General features: G+C 47.1%; 1 protein-coding gene across 1 annotated transcript in view; it reads right to left on the bottom strand.

The window, feature by feature from the left end:
• Positions 1-19,595, bottom strand: part of MARCHF4 (membrane associated ring-CH-type finger 4) — a 50,461-nt gene that overhangs the window by 2,195 nt on the left and 28,671 nt on the right. The gene's annotated exons all lie outside the window — the stretch shown is intronic.

Genomic DNA, 19,595 nt, shown 5'->3' with positions numbered 1-19,595 from the left:
ATAACTACTATAATACTGCTCCTATATACAGGAATATAACTACTATAATACTGCTCCTATATACAGGGATATAACTACTATAATACTGCTCCTATATAAAGAGATATAACTACTATAATACTGCTCCTATATACAGGAATATACTACTATAATACTGCTCCTATATACAGGGATATAACTACTATAATACTGCTCCTATATACAGGAATATACTACTATAATACTGCCCCCTATATACAGGAATATAACTACTATAATACTGCTCCTATATACAGGAATATAACTACTATAATACTGCTCCTATATACAGGAATATAACTACTATAATACTGCTCCTATATACAGGAATATACTACTATAATACTGCTCCTATATACAGGGATATAACTACTATAATACTGCTCCTATATACAGGAATATAACTACTATAATACTGCTCCTATATACAGGAATATACTACTATAATACTGCTCCTATATACAGGAATATAACTATTATAATACTGCCCCCTATATACAGGAATATACTACTATAATACTGCTCCTATATACAGGGATATAACTACTATAATACTGCTCCTATATACAGGAATATAACTACTATAATACTTCTCCTATATACAGGAATATAACTACTATAATACTGCTCCTATACACAGGAATATAACTACTATAATACTGCTCCTATATACAGGAATATACTACTATAATACTGCTCCTATATACAGGAATATAACTACTATAATACTGCTCCTATATACAGGGATATAACTACTATAATACTGCTCCTATATACAGGAATATACTACAATAATACTGCCCCTATATACAGGAATATAACTAGTATAATACTGCTCCTATATACAGGGATATAACTACTATAATACTGCTCCTATATACAGGGATATACTACTATAATACTGCTCCTATATACAGGAATATACTACTATAATACTGCTCCTATATACAGGGATATAACTACTATAATACTGCTCCTATATACAGGAATATAACTACTATAATAGTGCTCCCTATATACAGGGATATAACTACTATAATACTGCTCCTATATACAGGAATATAACTACTATAATACTGCTCCCTATATACAGGAATATAACTACTATAATACTGCTCCTATATACAGGGATATACTACTATAATACTGCTTCTCTATACAGGAATATAACTACTATAATACTGCTCCCTATATACAGGAATATAACTACTATAATACTGCTCCCTATATACAGGGATATAACTACTATAATACTGCTCCTATATACAGGAATATAACTACTATAATACTGCTCCTATATACAGGGATATACTACTATAATACTGCTCCCTATATACATGGATATAACTACTATAATACTGCTCCCTATATGCAGGAATATAACTACTATAATACTGCTCCTATATACAGGAATATAACTACTATAATACTGCTCCCTATATACAGGAATATAACTACTATAATACTGCTCCTATATACAGGAATATAACTACTATAATACTGCTCCTATATACAGGAATATAACTACTATAAGACTGCTCCTATATACAGGAATATAACTACTATAATACTGCCCCCTATATACATGGATATAATTATAGTGCTTGAAAATCCCTATATTGTAATCCGTATTCTTCTTCTTCTTCTTCTTCCGTTTCTTCTTCTTCTAGCCATTTTTCTGCGCGTAATACAGCCCGAACCACTTTGCGCACAGACTCCATTCAAACTGCGTTTCGAAGCCCTCGGCGGTGTGTGGTGTGCTATCTATTTTTCGTTTCGATCGGATTTGTTGTTTTTAAGAAATTTACGTTAAACGACCCCAAATTTCCCATAGAAAATAATGGCCCATTGCAAATAATGGCCACACTAACCGCTAACAGCCAATCACAGCACATATGCAAATAGCTGAAAAATAGCAGCCAATAGGAACTCTAAGGTTTTGTCAGGCAATGTATCACACCATCCACAGTCACATGTCCACTATTGGCCAATAGAAGATGTAATATATGGAAGGTCCTTAATGATTTTGTCTCACTGACATGAGGAAGATTGTCATGGTAACCGAGCAATGATCTTTACCATTATAAGTACTCAGATCGCTCTTAAAGGAACGCAAGTCGCTCTTAAAGGGACCCAAGTCGCTCTTAAAGGGACGGGAGCCATGTCGCTCTTAAAGGGACCAAAGTCGCTCTTAAAAGGACGGGACCCAAGTCACTCTTAAAGGGTCCCATGTAGCTCTTAAAGGGATCCAAAACGCTCTTAAAGTGACGGGACCCAAGTTGCTCGTAAACGGACGGGACGCATGTTGCTCTTAAAGGGACCCAAGTCGCTCTTAAAGAGACTCATGTTGCTAGAGCGAACTGGGTCTCTTTAAGAGCGTCCTGGGTCCCTTAAAGAGCGTCCTGGGTCCCTTAAAGAGCGTCCTGGGTCCCTTAAAGAGCGTCCTGGGTCCCTTAAAGAGCGTCCTGGGTCCCTTAAAGAGCATCCTGGGTCCCTTAAAGAGCGTCCTGGGTCCCTTAAAGAGCGTCCTGGGTCCCTTAAAGAGCATCCTGGGTCCCTTAAAGAGCAACCTGGGTCCCTTAAAGAGCATCCTGGGTCCCTTTAAGAGCAAATGGGTCCCTTTAAGAGCGAAATATGTCCCTTTAAGAGCAACCTGGGTCCCTTTAAGAGCGAAGTGGGTCCCTTTAAGAGCGAAATGGGTCCCTTTAAGAGCGACCCGGGTCCCTTTAAGAGCGAAATATGTCCCTTTAAGAGCAAAATGGGTCCTTTTAAAAGCGACCTGGGTCCCTTTAAGAGCGACCTGGGTCCCTTTAAGAGCGACCTGGGCCCCTTTAAGAGCGACCTGGGCCCCTTTAAGAGCGACCTGGGCCCCTTTAAGAGCGACCTGGGCCCCTTTAAGAGCGACCTGGGCCCCTTTAAGAGCGACCTGGGCCCCTTTAAGAGCGACCTGGGTCCCTGTAAGAGTGAAATGGGTCCCTTTAAGTGCGACCTGGGTCCCTTTAATAGCGAAATGGGTCTCTTTAAGAGCGACCTGGGTCCCTTTAAGAGCGACCTTGGTCCCTTTAAGAGCGAAATGGGTCCCTTTAAGAGCGAAATGGGTCCCTTTAAAAGCGACCTGGGTCCCTTTAAGAGCGAAATGGGTCCCTTTAAGAGCGACATGGGGTCCTCTAAAAGCGACCTGGGTCCCTTTAAGAGCGAATTATGTCCCTTTAAGAGCGACCTGGGTCCCTTTAAGCGCGACAGGGGGCCCTTTAAGAGCGAAATGGGTCCCTTTAAGATTGAAATTAGTCCCTTTAAGAGCGATCTGGATCCCTTTAAGAGCGACCTGGGTCCCTTTAAGAGCGACATGGGGTCCTCTAAAAGCGACCTGGGTCCCTTTAAGAGCGAATTATGTCCCTTTAAGAGCGACCTGGGTCCCTTTAAGCGCGACAGGGGGCCCTTTAAGAGCGAAATGGGTCCCTTTAAGATTGAAATTAGTCCCTTTAAGAGCGATCTGGATCCCTTTAAGAGCGACCTGGGTCTCAATAAGAGTGATCTGGGTCCCTTGAAGAGCCAAATGGGTCCCATTAAGAGCGACCTGGGTCCCTTTAAGAGCGACCTGGGTCCCTTTAAGAGCGAAGGGACCCACGTCGCTCTTAAAGACACCCAGGTCGTTCCTAAAGGGACCCATATTGCTCTTAAAGGGACGGGAGCCAAGTTGCTCTTAAAGGGATGGGACCCAAGTCGCTCTTAAAGGGACGGCACCCAGGATTAAAGTTAAAAGGAAGTCACTGGTAAAGAGGCGCTCTTTTCAAGCACTATGTATTTCCCTGGAAATGCAAATCTAGTTACTATAATACTGCTCCTATATACAAGAATATAACTATAATACTGCTCCCTATATACAGGGATATAACTACTATAATACGGTTCAGGGAAGAAAAAGAGTGCTGCACCTCACACCTATGGCTGATACTAGTACCTCTCGGCTGCATAAAAACATCAGAATTCTGTATGTGAATTGATCAAGCCACACTGCCCCATGTACCGCGTGCAGGTATCTGATACACATGGGTCCCTACACTAAGTCCACACCGTGCCAGTCAGCGACCACCACCCCCGCAGGCGTGCACAGTCAGGGAAGGGAGGCCATGGGACGGCCCTGCAACCCCCATGCCACAGGACCAGACCCAAAAATGCCACACCAATACCCAGCCAGCACCACCGGCGGAGGAAGCTGCCCTCAAACAGCACAAGTCTGGATAAGGTATTGCACTCACCATAGCTATCAAAGACAGAATGGGACAGACAGGAGGGATTAAAACCATGAGCACTCAGGTGTCTCCTGCTAATTGCGGTCATGTGGGTCTCACCAGGAGGAGTGCAAAACACGGAGAAAAGAGAGAAACAAAATACGGTTCAGGGAAGAAAAATAGTGCTGCACCTCACACCTATGGCTGATACTAGTACCTCTCGGCTGCATAAAAAACATCAGAATTCTGTATGTAGGTGTGAGGTGCAGCACTCTTTTTCTTCCGTGAACCGCATTTTGTTTCTCTCTTTTCTCCGTGTTTTGCACTCCTCCTGGTGAGACCCACATGACCGCAATTAGCAGGAGACACCTGAGTGCACATGGTTTTAATCCCTCCTGTCTTTTCCCATTCTGTTTGCAGCAGCTATGGTGAGCGCTATACCTAATCCAGACTTGTGCTGTTTGGGGGCGACCTTCTCCGCCGGCGGTGCTGGCCGGGTTCTGGTGTGGTGTTTTTGGGTCTGGTCCTGTGACATGGGGGTCGCAGGGCCATCCCATTGCCCCCGTTCCCTGACTGTGCACGCCTGCGGGGTTGGTGGCCCCTGACCGGCACGGTGTGGACTTAGTGTAGGGACCCATGTGTATCAGATACCGGCACGAGGTACATGGGGCAGTGTGGCTTGATCAATTCATACACAAAATTCGGATGTGTTTTTTATTTAGCATAGCGGCACTAGTATCAGCCATAGGTGTGAGGTGCAGCACTCTTTTTCTTCCGTGAACCGCATAACTACTATAATACTGCTCCTATATACAAGAATATAACTACTATAATACTGCTCCTATATACAGGAATATAACTACTATAATACTGCTCCTATATACAGGGATATACTACTATAATACTGCTCCTATATACAGGAATATAACTACTATAATACTGCCCCTATATACAGGAATATAACTACTATAACACTGCTCCTATATACAGGAATAACTACTATATACAGGAATATAACTACTATAATACTGCATCCTATATACAGGAATATAACTACTATAATACTGCTCCTATATACAGGAATATAACTACTATAATACTGCTCCTATATACAGGAATATAACTACTATAATACTGCTCCTATATACAGGAATATAACTACTATAATACTGCTCCTATATACAGGAATATACTACTATAACACTGCCCCTATATACAGGGATATAACTACTATAATACTGCTCCCTATATACAAGGATATAACTACTATAATACTGCTCCTATATACAGGAATATAACTACTATAATACTGCTCCTATATACAGGAATATAACTACTATAATACTGCCCCTATATACAGGAATATAACTACTATAACACTGCTCCTATATACAGGAATATAACTACTATAATATAACTACTATATACAGGAATATAACTACTATAATACTGCTCCTATATACAGGGATATAACTACTATAATACTGCTCCTATATACAGCAATATAACTACTATAATACTGCTCCTATATACAGGGATATACTACTATAATACTGCTCCTAAATACAGGGATATAACTACTATAATACTGCTCCTATATACAGGAATATACTACTATAATACTGCTCCTATATACAGGAATATAACTACTATAATACTGCTCCTATATACAGGGATATAACTACTATAATACTGCTCTTATATACAGGAATATAACTACTATAATACTGCTCCCTATATACAGGAATATAACTACTATAATACTGCTCCTATATACAGGAATATACTACTATAATACTGCTCCTATATACAGGAATATAACTACTATAATACTGCTCCCTATATACAGGAATATACTACTATAATACTGCTCCTATATACAGGAATATAACTACTATAATACACGAACTGGAGAGAATGGAACGGCTGCACATCCCATCTATGGCTGATACTAATGCCGCTAGGCCTATATTAAAAATCAACACCAGAGTGTCTGTATATGAATTGATCAAGCCATATTGCCCCGTGTACCACCGCGCAGATCCTCTGGTCCACACGGGTCCCTACGCTAACTCCACACCGTGTCGGTCAGCGACCGCCAACCCCACAATGCGTGCACGTGCAGGGAAGGGAGGCCATGGAACGGCCCTGCAACCCCAATGTCACAGGACCAGACCCAAAAAGCCCCACCAAAACCCAGCCAGCACCACCGGCGGGGAAGGCTGCCCCCAAACGACACAAGTATGGATATGGTATTACACTTACCATTGCTGCTCTCACAGAATGGGGAAGACATAAGGTCCAGACATGTGAGCATGGGGGCGACCTTCTCCGCCGGCGGTGCTGGCCGGGTTCTGGTGTGGTGTTTTTGGGTCTGGTCCTGTGGCATGGGGGTCGCAGGGCCGTCCCATGGCCCCCGTTCCCTGACTGTGCACGCCTGCGGGGTTGGTGGCCACTGACTGGCACGGTGTGGACTTAGTGTAGGGACCCATGTGTATCAGATACCGGCACGAGGTACATGGGGCAGTATGGCTTGATCAATTCATACACAAAATTCTGATGTGTTTTTTATTTAGCCTAGCGGCACTAGTATCAGCCATAGGTGTGAGGTGCAGTTTCTTCCCTGAAACGCATAACTACTATAATACTTCCTCCCGTCCTTGTGCCCCTATATAGGATATATTCCCCCCCCCCCCCCCGGTAGTGACAGACCGGCGGGGGACACATCCTTGGAGTCCTCCATCAGTAGAATGAGCCGCGTTCGGTACTTAGAATTAGATATTGATTTTCTGTGTTGAGGAAGCGGATGAGTAAGCGATGGAAGAAACAGGCCGCTCCGAGCACACCGCGAAGAGCAAGAGCGATGCAAGGACGACGTCCATAATCATAGAGGACCATCCTCAGAAGAGACGGCTCAGAGGCAGCCCACCACAGGTCACATACTGGAAGGATATCCCCAGAGGATTATAGGACTGGGGGAAGACGGACACAGGAATGGGGGAGACGGCTATAGGGCTGGGGGCAGATGACCATAGGGCTGGGAATGGGGGAGGGCGGACGGCTGTAGGAATGGGGGCAGATGGCCATGGGACTGAAGGCAGACAGACGTGAAAATGGAGGTTCCTGTGAAATTGGAAGTTGTCACCCATAAGATTGGAGACAGAGAGTCACGGCAGTAGAGGCTGACAATGTCTATCAGTCATATGTGCAGAAGGACGTTCCACACCACGAGGCAGGAAACCATTACACTGTCTCATCACAGACTCTGCTGCTGCCTCTGTAACTTCTGACCAGTGACTGAACTGGTTTTATACTTCTTACCATCCTCCATTATTATTGCTGATAATTCTTACAAACCCACTGCCACACAGTATCCAAACACAGAGAAGAGAGACCAGAGAATGTCCAACACAACCAATGGGGGAGGCTGGGGGGCAATGTCTGGGAATAGAGAACGTCCAACACAACCAATGGGGGAGGCCGGGGGGCAATGTCTGGGAATAGAGAACGTCCAACACAACCAATGGAGGAGGCCGGGGGGCAATGTCTGAGAAATACAGAATGTCCAACACAACCAATGGTGGAGGCCAGGAGCAATGTCTGGGGAACAGAGAACGTCCAACACAACCAATGGTGGAGGCCGGGGGGCAATGTCTGGGAATAGAGAACATCCAACACAACCAATGGAGGAGGCCGGGGGCAATGTCTGGGGAACAGAGAACATCCAACACAACCAATGGAAGAGGCGGGGGGGCAATGTCAGGAATACAGAACGTCCAACACAACCAATGGAGGAGGCCGGGGGGCAATGTCTGGGGAATACAGACCGTCCAACACAACCAATGGAAGAGGCCGGGGGGCAATGTCTGGGGAATACAGATCGTCCAACACAACCAATGGGGGAGGCCGGGGACAATGTCTAGGAAATGGAGAACGTCTAACACAACCAATGGAGGAGGCCAGGGCAATGTCTGGGGAATAGAGAACGTCCAACACAACCAATGGGGAAGCTGGGGACAATGGGTAATAGAGAACGCCCAACACAACCAATGGAGGAGGCCAGGGGCAACGACTGGGGAATAGAGAACATCCAACACACCCAATAGGGGAGGCCAGGGGGCAATGTCTGAGAAATAGAGAACATCCAACACACCCAATAGGGGAGGCCAGGGGGCAATGTCTGAGAAATAGAGAACATCCAACACACCCAATGGGGGAGGCCAGGGGGCAATGTCTGGGGAATAGAGAACGTTCAACACAACCAATGGGGGAAGTTGGGGACAATGGGGAATAGAGAACATCCAACACAACCAATGGAGGAGGCTAGGGGCAACATCTGGGGAATAGAGAACATCCAACACACCCAATGGGGGAGGCCAGGGGGCAATGTCTGGGGAATAGAGAACGTCCAACACACCCAATGGAGGAGGCTGGGGGCAATGTCTGGGGAATAGAGAACATCTAACACAACCAATGGGGAAAGCCGGGGCACTGTCTGGGGAATAGAGAACGTCCAACACAACCAATGGGGGAGGCCGGGGTACAATGTCTGGGGAATAGAGAACGCCCAACACAACCAATGGGAGAGGTCGGGGGACAATGTCTGGGGAATAGAGAACGTCCAACACAACAAATGGGGGAGGCTGGGGGACAATGTCTGGGGAATAGAGAACGTCCAACACAACAAATGGGGGAGGCTGGGGACAATGTCTGGGGAATAGAGAACGTCCAACACAACAAATGGGGGAGGCTGGGGACAATGTCTGGGGAATAGAGAACGTCCAACACAACAAATGGGGGAGGCTGGGGACAATGTCTGGGGAATAGAGAACACAACATCATCACTCATCATAATGAGCAGCAATCAGTGTTCACATGTAGCGCCTTGCAGTAATTAGGGTATTGTCCGTCTGCCCGCTGTCGCTGGTGAACCTCGCTGCCCGTTGTCGCATGCCCGCTGTCACTGGTGAATCTTGCTGCCCGTTGTCGCTGCCCGTTGTCACTGGTGAACCTCGCTACATGCTGTCGCTGCCCGCTGTCACTGGTGAACCTCGCTGCCCGCTGTCACTGGTGAACCTCGCTGCCCGCTGCCATTGGTGAACCTCGCTGCCCGTTGTCGCATGCCCGCTGTCGCTGGTGAACCTCGCTGCCCGCTGTCACTAGTGAAACTCGCTACATGCTGTCGCTACCTGCTGTCACTGGTGAACCTCGCTGCCCGCTGTCACTGGTGAACCTCACTGCCTGCTGTCACTGGTGAACCTCGTTGCCCGTTGTCGCATGCCCGCTGTCACTGGTGAACCTCGCTGCCTGTTGAAATTTGCTAATTCTAATAATCCATTTCCACGCCTGCCGCACGGAGTTCCCCTTCTTACTCCAGTGATTTCGTATATACACCAACAACAATGCGGGGCTGCACCGGGCAGCGTGAGGGTCCTCGTCTATGGAAGCAAATGAACGCTGATCAGCCTGATCCTGCTCCGCCGCTGATCACTGACACTTTCACACAGGACAATTACCGGCTAAAGGAGCCTTTCTAGCAGCTTCGCTTGCCGATAATCGGCCTATGTAAAAGTCACCTTCAGAGCTGCATTCAGAATTCTGTTCAACATGTTTGTCAATGATTAGCCAATGATACTGACTAAGTTAACATTTTGTTATGTTAATGTGTGTTCCCTGAGTCCTATTGGCATCACAATGGATCGGGTGTCTCCGCCCCTGTGAGACCCGCAGGACGAGAGGAAATTTTAATAAATGAATGAAACAGCTTCCCCCCTCATCGGCTATAAGTATGGTCAACCCCCCCCCCCCTACCTCCAGTTCAATAACAAGTAGAAAATAACCCATAGGGGGGGGGACTCTTGTGATGCCAATAGGACTCAGGGAAAACACATTAACATAACAAAATGTTAACTTCCCTTACGTCCTATTGGCCTCACAATGGATGGGGAGTTAGCGAGAAGTACCCCCATCGGGAGGGCCCTTAGACGGTAATGTTTAATAAATGTGTCCGGAGTGGACCAGGTGGCGGACAAGCAAATGTTCTCTATAGGAACAGCACATCTCTCCGCCCACGAAGTTGAAATAGCCCTTGTAGAATGGGCCTGTAGAAATTCTGGCATCTGGTTTTCAGTAAGCAAATAACATGTCCTAATGCAATCACAGATCCATCTAGAAATGGATGGTTTAGATGCCTTTTTTCCCTTGAAACGTCCGTGTAAAAGCACAAGCAGGTTTTCATCCTTCCTAAAGTCTTTGGTTCTGGAAAGGTATATCTTCAGACAGCGAGGGACATGCAAGGAAGAGTTGTCTTCTGAGTCTTCTGCTGTCTGCTGAAAGGTAGGAATAACAATGGGTTGATTTAAATTGGCAAAAGATGGTACCTTTGGTCTGAAATGTGGAAGGAACCTCGAAAAAACTTTATCCGGGAGAAAAGTGAGATATGGTTCCATAGAACCTAGAGCCTGGAGCTCACTCACCCTTTTGGCTGTTATGATAGCCAATAAAAATGTGACTTTATAAAAGGTAAGGAACTTAAGGTCAGCTTCTTCCAGTGGTTCGAAGGGATGAGTACACAACGACCTTAGGACCAAAGACAAATCCCAGGGAGAGACCGCTCTGAGCAAAGGAGGTCTTAACCTGCCAATAGCTCTGGAGAAATCCTTTACCTGTTGATCTTGAAGTAATTTTCTCCCCCAAAAAACGGACAAGGCGGCAATCTGAACTTGGTCTTAAGTCTTTATCAAATCCATCTTGAAGAAATTGAAGTATTTGGGCTATTGAAGGAGATGATGCATCAATCTTCTTAGATGCCGCCCAGTTCTGGAAGACTTTGTGAATTCTCGAATAGGATTTATTTGTTCTTCTCGAGTGAGAGAGTGTATGTAGAACTCTCTGCGAGAGTTCTGAGGTTCTTAGTAAGGGCCTACTAGTTTCCAGGCTGTCAACTTAAATGACTTCAGATTCTGGCAGCGATGTGTCCCCTGAGTTATCAGGTCCGGCCATGACGGTAGTCTCCAATAATTCCCTTGACTCATTGCCATGAGTACTGGGAACCAAGCTCTCTTTGGCCAGAACGGGATGATGGCTATAAGCGAAGCTTGGTCCTGCCTGATCTTCATTAATACTTACGGTATCATGGCTACAGGCGGAAAAATGTAGGCCAACTTAAACCTCCACTGCCACTGGGCTGTCTGATGTGTATAGGGAGCAAAACCTGCTGAGTCTTGTGTTTGCTCGAGTTGCCATTAGATCTATTTGGGGAAGACCCCACTTCTGTACCAACATGTTGAAAAGAGCATCGTTCAGACACCACTCCCCCGGTACTGTTAGGCCACGACTCGATCCGCCAGGGTATTCAAGTCTCCCTTGATATGGGTTGCAGATAACCTCGTTATCTTCCCCTCCGCCCAGTGGAAGATCCTTTCCACTTCTTTCAGAAGGGATTTGGACCTGGTACCTCCTTGTTTGTTTATGTACCATGCACATGCTGTATTGTCGGTCCGGACTCTCACCGCCTTCTGGAGAAGAAAAGGAGTAAAGTGATGGAGGGCGCAGGCTATTGCTCTGAGTTCGACTGTTGGAGGACAGTTGTGATTCTTCTAGCGTCCACTGACCTGAAACTTCTCTCCGGAGAAGTTTCTCTCTAAGCTCCTAAATTGATTTATTTAGACCACCAACCGACTGGTCCATGTAGTTCTTCACCCAGACAACCACATCATGCACTGTTGGTTCTTCCTTATCACCCTGCATTATATTAGGGGTAATCTTCTCCTGAACCGGCGTCTGCTGTCTGCATATCTGACACTTGAGATATTCCCAGCCATCTGGTAAAAGGTTTTCTGTAGGATATTATACTCAATACCTTATATATCCCTTTATGATTAACTTTTGGTCAGGGACTTAGCACATTCAACACATGTGAGCTGCTTTCTCTTAGCACTCGTCTTACGTCCAGTCCCAGATCCCTCTCTGGAAGACATCTATCAGAATAAATATTATACCCCAAAATTTCCTTTTAGCAAGAAGAGAAAAAAAAATGCACTGACTTACATTGCTGGCAGAACGGACCGCTTGTACACAAGACACTGTGAGCAGCTACTTGTTTGCACTAAAGCAGACCTCAGGAGACTGCGGGGAGAGAGCAGAGCATGTCTAAAGGCCTAGACACCCCCCCCCCGGACTCCGCATCATCAGCCTGCACCTGCTACTGATAGGTTGCAGCCACCTGGCCAAAAGTAGGCTACGACAAAATGGCGGCACCCATAGAGAGAGACCTCCAGCTAGCCGGGCTACACCAAAATGGTGCCGCACTAGTATCTGTTTGCTGAGCATGAGGGACGTAGGTGCTGCGACTCAAAAGCCACCTCAGACTCTAACAAATGAATCAATGCATTAAGAAGCGCTAAACCAGCATCTACAGAAGAAATGAAAAATGAAAATAATGAAGTTAATGATAATATGAACTAGGTCAGGAACATGTCCCCCTGACCTCCTCTCACTGCGGTCCTGCAAGGACGAAAAAAGGACTGGAGGTAAGGGGGGGGGGGTTTGACCATACTTATAGCCGATGAGGGGGTGGAGCTGTTTCATTCATTTATTAAAATTTCCTCTCATCCTGCGGGTCTCACAGGGGCGGAGACACCCCCATGCATTGTGAGGCCAATAGGACGTAAGGGAAGGCCACGTTCACATGGCATATAACACCAGCTGCACTGCAGTATCGTCCGAATGATCCATGCGCCCGCATCCCAATTCACCACAGCATAAAATCCTCCCTGTGGATGAGGTGGTGAGGAGCACAGCGCCCCCTGTGGATGAGGTGGTTAGGGGCACAGCGCACCCTGTGGATGAGGTGGTTAGGGGCACAGCGCCCCCTGTGGATGAGGTGGTTAGGGGCACAGCGCCCCCTGTGGATGAGGTGGTTAGGGGCACAGGGCCCCCTGTGGATGAGGTGGTTAGGGGCACAGCGCACCCTGTGGATGAGGTGGTTAGGGGCACAGCGCCCCCTGTGGATGAGGTGGTTAGGGGCACAGCGCCCCCTGTGGATGAGGTGGTTAGGGGCACAGGGCCCCCTGTGGATGAGGTGGTTAGGGGCACAGCGCACCCTGTGGATGAGGTGGTTAGGGGCACAGCGCCCCCTGTGGATGAGGTGGTTAGGGGCACAGCGCCCCCTGTGGATGAGGTGGTTAGGGGTACAGCGCCCCCTGTGGATGAGGTGGTTAGGGGTACAGCGCCCCCCTGTGGAAGGCCTATCATATCTACTTACTTGCACACCAAACAAAGAAGAGGAAAATCTGTATCTTTATTTCACATAAATCAAAATAACAAACATCACACTGGGACATAAAAACATAAAAACATCTAAAAAAAACCCCCACACACGAAATACATCAAGTGGGTCCACAACATATAGGGAAAAGCCCCCAGGACACGCCGACAAGCAAAAATGGCAAGGACCATATCTCACCAATGAATGTGATGTGATAACTGTGCTGCACTACTGTAACAATGTACCATATACAACATATACCAATGTATATAACTCTGCTGCACTACTGTAACAATGTACCATGTACAACATATACCAATGTATATAACTCTGCTGCACTACTGTAACAATGTACCATATACAACATATACCAATGTATATAACTCTGCCGCACTACTGTAACAATGTACCATATACAACATATACCAATGTATATAACTCTGCTGCACTACTGTAACAATGTACCATATACAACATATACCAATGTATATAACTCTGCTGCACTACTGTAACAATGTACCATATACAACATATACCAATGTATATAACTCTGCTGCACTACTGTAACAATGTACCATATACAACATATACCAATGTATATAACTCTGCTGCACTACTGTAACAATGTACCATGTACAACATATACCAATGTATATAACTCTGCTGCACTACTGTAACAATGTACCATGTACAACATATACCAATGTATATAACTCTGCTGCACTACTGTAACAATGTACCATGTACAACATATACCAATGTATATAACTCTGCCGCACTACTGTAACAATGCACCATATACAACATATACCAATGTATATAACTCTGACGCACTACTGTAACAATGTACCATATACAACATATACCAATGTATATAACTCTGCTGCACTACTGTAACAATGTACCATATACAACATATACCAATGTATATAACTCTGCCGCACTACTGTAACAATGCACCATATACAACATATACCAATGTATATAACTCTGCCGCACTACTGTAACAATGTACCATGTACAACATATACCAATGTATATAACTCTGCCGCACTACTGTAACAATGTACCATATACAACATATACCAATGTATATAACTCTGCTGCTTTACTGCAACAATGTACCATATACCAACATATACCAATGTATATAACTCTGCTGCTTTACTGTAACAATGAGGATGAGGGAGAAAAACTACCAGGAGACGTGCAAAACAAGCAGGGGCCGGTATACCCGAAAATAACTAAAATATCACCAAATTATCAGGAGGTCCATGTCGGGGTCCACTGCTCCCCACACCTGCCCTCCCTCACTGGGAACTTCCTCAGGGGTTAATGGCCTCAGCGTGGAAACTAGGTTAGGTTGCATGTGTATATACAGGATCAGTAATGTATATATACTGTACACAGTGACCCCACCAGCAGAATAGTGAGTGCAGCTCTGGAGTATAATACAGGATGTAACTCAGGATCAGTAATGTAATGTATGTACACAGCGACCCCACAAGCAGAATAGTGAGTGCAGCTCTGGAGTATAATACAGGATGGAACTTCTCTACTGATGATACATTTCTGTGTAGCTGCTGTCACCACCAGGGGGAGCTTAGTGGCCGCTGTAAGAGGACAGAACTGTATGATGTGGCTTAGTTCATACTGAGGATCTGCTTCTCTGTGTCAGACAAGTATCCGGTGAAGATCTATGAAATGACTGCGGATAAGAATACATGGTAGAAGTTTCCTGACAGTCACACAGTGGCATCCAGCTGCACCTCCCCCCTCCCCCTCATTCAAGTCTCCACTACGGAGCCATCAGCATCTGTCTCTCCACCATCCTGACCGCTGAGCAGCTGGACAATGATCTTCAGCTCTGACGTCCGGGCCGTTGGTGGGAGGGAGGGGGCTCCATTATAAGACAGCACAGGCTGGTGCTGATCCCTGGCATCCAGCCCTCGCTCTCTGCTATCAGCCAGCCGGTCAGGATCTCATCCTGCAGAACGTCCCAGAGCTGCGCGCTACTCTGCATGTGAATGGCATCGATTAGGATACGAGCGAGCGGAGCGTGCAGATGTGCTGGGCAGAGACGTGATGGATCTGCGGCTGACGGGAGGCAATATAGTACAAACTGTATAAAGTAACCTAGGGCCTGCTGGTATAACCTGGGTATATACTGTATATAATTATATATGTACAGCTGGTATAACCTGGGTATATACTGTATATAATTATATATGTACAGCTGGTATAACCAGGGTATATACTGTATATAATTATATATGTACAGCTGGTATAACCTGGGTATATAGTTTATATAATTATGTATGTACCGCTGGTATAACCTGGGTATATACTGTATATAATTTTATATGTACAGCTGCTATAACCTGGGTATATACTTTATATAATTATATATGTGCAGCTGGTATAACCTGGGTATATACTGTATATAACTATATATGTACAGCTGGTATAACCTGGGTATATACTGTATATAATGATATATGTACAGCTGGTATAACCTGGTTATATATTGTATATAATTATATATGTACAGCTGGTATAACCTGGCTATATACTGTATATAATTATATATGTACAGCTGGTATAACCTGGGTATATACTGTATATAATTATATATGTACAGCTGCTATAACCTGGGTATATACTGTATATAATTATATATGTACAGCTGGTATAACCTGGGTTTGTTGCACTGGGTAGGATGATGATGATGATGCTGTAGACCTGTATCAGGTGGGGAGGTCACATTGCTGGTATAGCGCCCCCTGTAGTCTCTCCTGGAGGTCGGTGATATGTAATTGGCTGTTAATGTGTCTATAGAGAGCTGTCAGCGTTGGCTGTCAGTGACAGGAAGCAAAGAGCTGTCAGTGTTGGCTGTCAGTGACAGGAGGCGCAGAGCTGTCAGTAGTGACTGCCGTGGGTAGTCAGGTAGATGGGGGTCCGCAGGGTCTGGGGGGCTTGTAGTGACTCAAGGGACATGAAATGTTCAGTGTAGTAAAGAAGTGGTGCAGATCTGCTGTGATATCCGACTGTGGCCCCCGGGGGTCATCTGTGCAGCCCCCCCCCCCCCCACTCACAGTGAAGCGTTATTCAGGAGCAGTGTACTGCTGAGCTGTGTATCTAATCCTGCCATGTGTGATACTACCTGCTGTATCTAATCCTGCCATGTGTGATACAGCCTGCTTAGCCGTTGTATCTAATCCTGCCATGTGTGATACTACCTGCTGTATCTAATCCTGCCATGTGTGATACAGCCTGCTTAGCCGTTGTATCTAATCCTGCCATGTGTGATACTACCTGCTGTATCTAATCCTGCCATGTGTGATACTACCTGCTGTATCTAATCCTGCCATGTGTGATACTACCTGCTTATCCTCTGTATCTGATCCTGTCATGTGTGACATTGTCTGTATCTAAGCCTGTTCTTTGGATACCATCTGCTCACCATTCCTTGTAGATACAGTAATAATTGACAGAAGTCTCCTCTTCTCTCTGAATCCAGCAATCCCTGACATGAAGAATGGCGCGGTGCGAGCACATCCGGCGGCGGATTGTTTGTCATTACCATCTGTCAGGCTGCGAGGCCGCGCCAGGGAGAGATGGCAATCTACATAATGAGCGGCAGCCGGTGACGGCTTTACGATGGCAGCACGTGACCTGAGCCCGGACCGCCGGCCGCCCTTCGTCTGCTGATATGACGCGCGCTCCGTCACACCCAGTAATTCCTCTAAAACCCTAAAAAATATCATATAACGTGGCAACGGTGACGGTGGTGGGGGAGGCGGGGTGGTGGCGGCAGAGGTGGCGGGTGAACGGCCTTTGGCGCTCAGTGATAACGTCCTTTGCTGCTTCTGGTGACAAAGCAGAGAATATGGGTGCACCCCCCATGCCCCCCCATTCTGGCTCCATCAGCGACCTAGAAGGGGGGATCAATCTCGTGCAGATGGAATGATGGGAAAGCGGCACATTTCTCCGATCTGTGCGAATGTTTGACGCTTTCTGTCCCAGTTACCACAGCTGCGATGGCAACTCCGACACTGACCGCTCCAGGAAGAGAGATTATTACGCTCCGGGAAGAGAGATTATTACACTCCGGGAAGAGAGATTATTACACCTCGGTAAGAGAGATTATTACGCTCTGTAACACCTGGAGTAGTGGATCCACTGGACCGTCACCAGCGATGGCACTAACCTCACCAGGGAGCGGAGTCTAAGGGGCCGCTGGCTCTCACCAGAGCCCGCCGGAAGGCGGGATGGACATGCTGCGGCAGGCGACCCCCAGGTCGCTACCCCTGGCTTGGTTGCTAGTGACGGCAGGCGTGGCGTGGCAGGAGCAGTAGGCAGGAGATGGTGCTAGCAGAGGTCTGTAGGCGTAACCGCAGGTGACAGGCTGAACACAGGAGCAATAGTGTAACAGGGGAGCAGGAACCGGGAACAAGCACTAGGGACCAGGTAGCGGATAGATATCAGGAACAAGGACTAGGGACCAGGTAGCGGATAGGAATCAGGAACAAGGACTAGGGACCAGGTAGCGGATAGGAATCAGGAACAACAGGGAGCTGGGCCAAACGCTATGGGAAGCATGTAGAGGCTCCAACACCTGGAAGGGGGCAGGGCTGGAACTTATAGGGAGTGATTGGTGCAACTAACCAATTAAGGGCGGACTGGCCCTTTAAATCTGAGACAGCCGGCGCACGCGCGCCTTAGGAGGCGGGGACGCGCGCGCCGGCCAGCACAGACGGAGACAGGAGCGGAGGAGAGGTGAGGCGCCCCCAGGGGCCGAACTAGCAGCAGCGCCGGGTCCCTGCACAAGGATCCCGGCGGCTGCATGGGGCAGGAGGAGGTCGCGGCGGCGGCCCGGAACACGGGACGCCGCCGCGGCCGTGACAGTACCCCCTCCTTTAGCCTCCCCCTCTTTCTTGCCTGCAGATGGAGGCATCAGGCAAGTCTTGGTATTCCGCCGGTAGGCCGGACAAAGACTTGGCGGGCTCGGGTGACAACATAGAGTACTTGGGCTGAGGTGACCTCAGACACTGGTTGGAACAGTCCTGACCCCAACTGAGAATCTTCCCAGTTCTCCAGTCCAGCTTAGGGGCATGTAATTGCAGCCAAGGAAGTCCCAGGAGGATGGTGGAAGAAGAATGGGGCAGGACGTAGAAGGAGATCTTTTCCAGATGTGAAACACGAACTGGAGAGAATGGAACGGCTGCACATCCCATCTATGGCTGATACTAATGCCGCTAGGCCTATATTAAAAATCAACACCAGAGTGTCTGTATATGAATTGATCAAGCCATATTGCCCCGTGTACCACCGCGCAGGTCCTCTGGTCCACACGGGTCCCTACGCTAACTCCACACCGTGTCGGTCAGCGACCGCCAACCCCAGAAAGCGTGCACATGCAGGGAAGGGAGGCCATGGAACGGCCCTGCAACCCCAATGTCACAGGACCAGACCCAAAAAGCCCCACCAAAACCCAGCCAGCACCACCGGCGGGGAAGGCTGCCCCCAAACGACACAAGTATGGATATGGTATTACACTTACCATTGCTGCTCTCACAGAATGGGGAAGACATAGGGTCCAGACATGGTGTAGTGTTTTTGGGTCTGGTCCTGTGGCATGGGGGTCGCAGGGCCGTCCCATGGCCCCCGTTCCCTGACTGTGCGTGCCTGCGGGGTTGGTGGCCACTGACTGGCACGGTGTGGACTTAGTGTAGGGACCCATGTGTATCAGATACCTGCACGAGGTACATGGGGCAGTATGGCTTGATCAATTCATACACAAAATTCTGATGTGTTTTTTATTTAGCCTAGCGGCACTAGTATCAGCCATAGGTGTGAGGTGCAGCACTCTGTTTCTTCCCTGAACCGCTTTTCCAGATGTGAAGTGCCCACCTGGAGGACTAGAGGTGCGGTCTGGTAGTACACATGATCGGTAAGAATCTCGCCCGTGACCGAGGAGATAGTCAGGGGTCTGGCTAGTGGGGTCACGGGTAGCCGCCATCTCTGGACCAATGTAGCTGCAATAAAATTGCCTGCTGACCCAGAATCGAGAAGGG

This window comes from Dendropsophus ebraccatus, chromosome 9 (assembly GCF_027789765.1).
Source record: "Dendropsophus ebraccatus isolate aDenEbr1 chromosome 9, aDenEbr1.pat, whole genome shotgun sequence".
NCBI lineage: Eukaryota > Metazoa > Chordata > Amphibia > Anura > Hylidae > Dendropsophus > Dendropsophus ebraccatus.
This window is presented reverse-complemented; position numbering and strand designations above follow the sequence as displayed.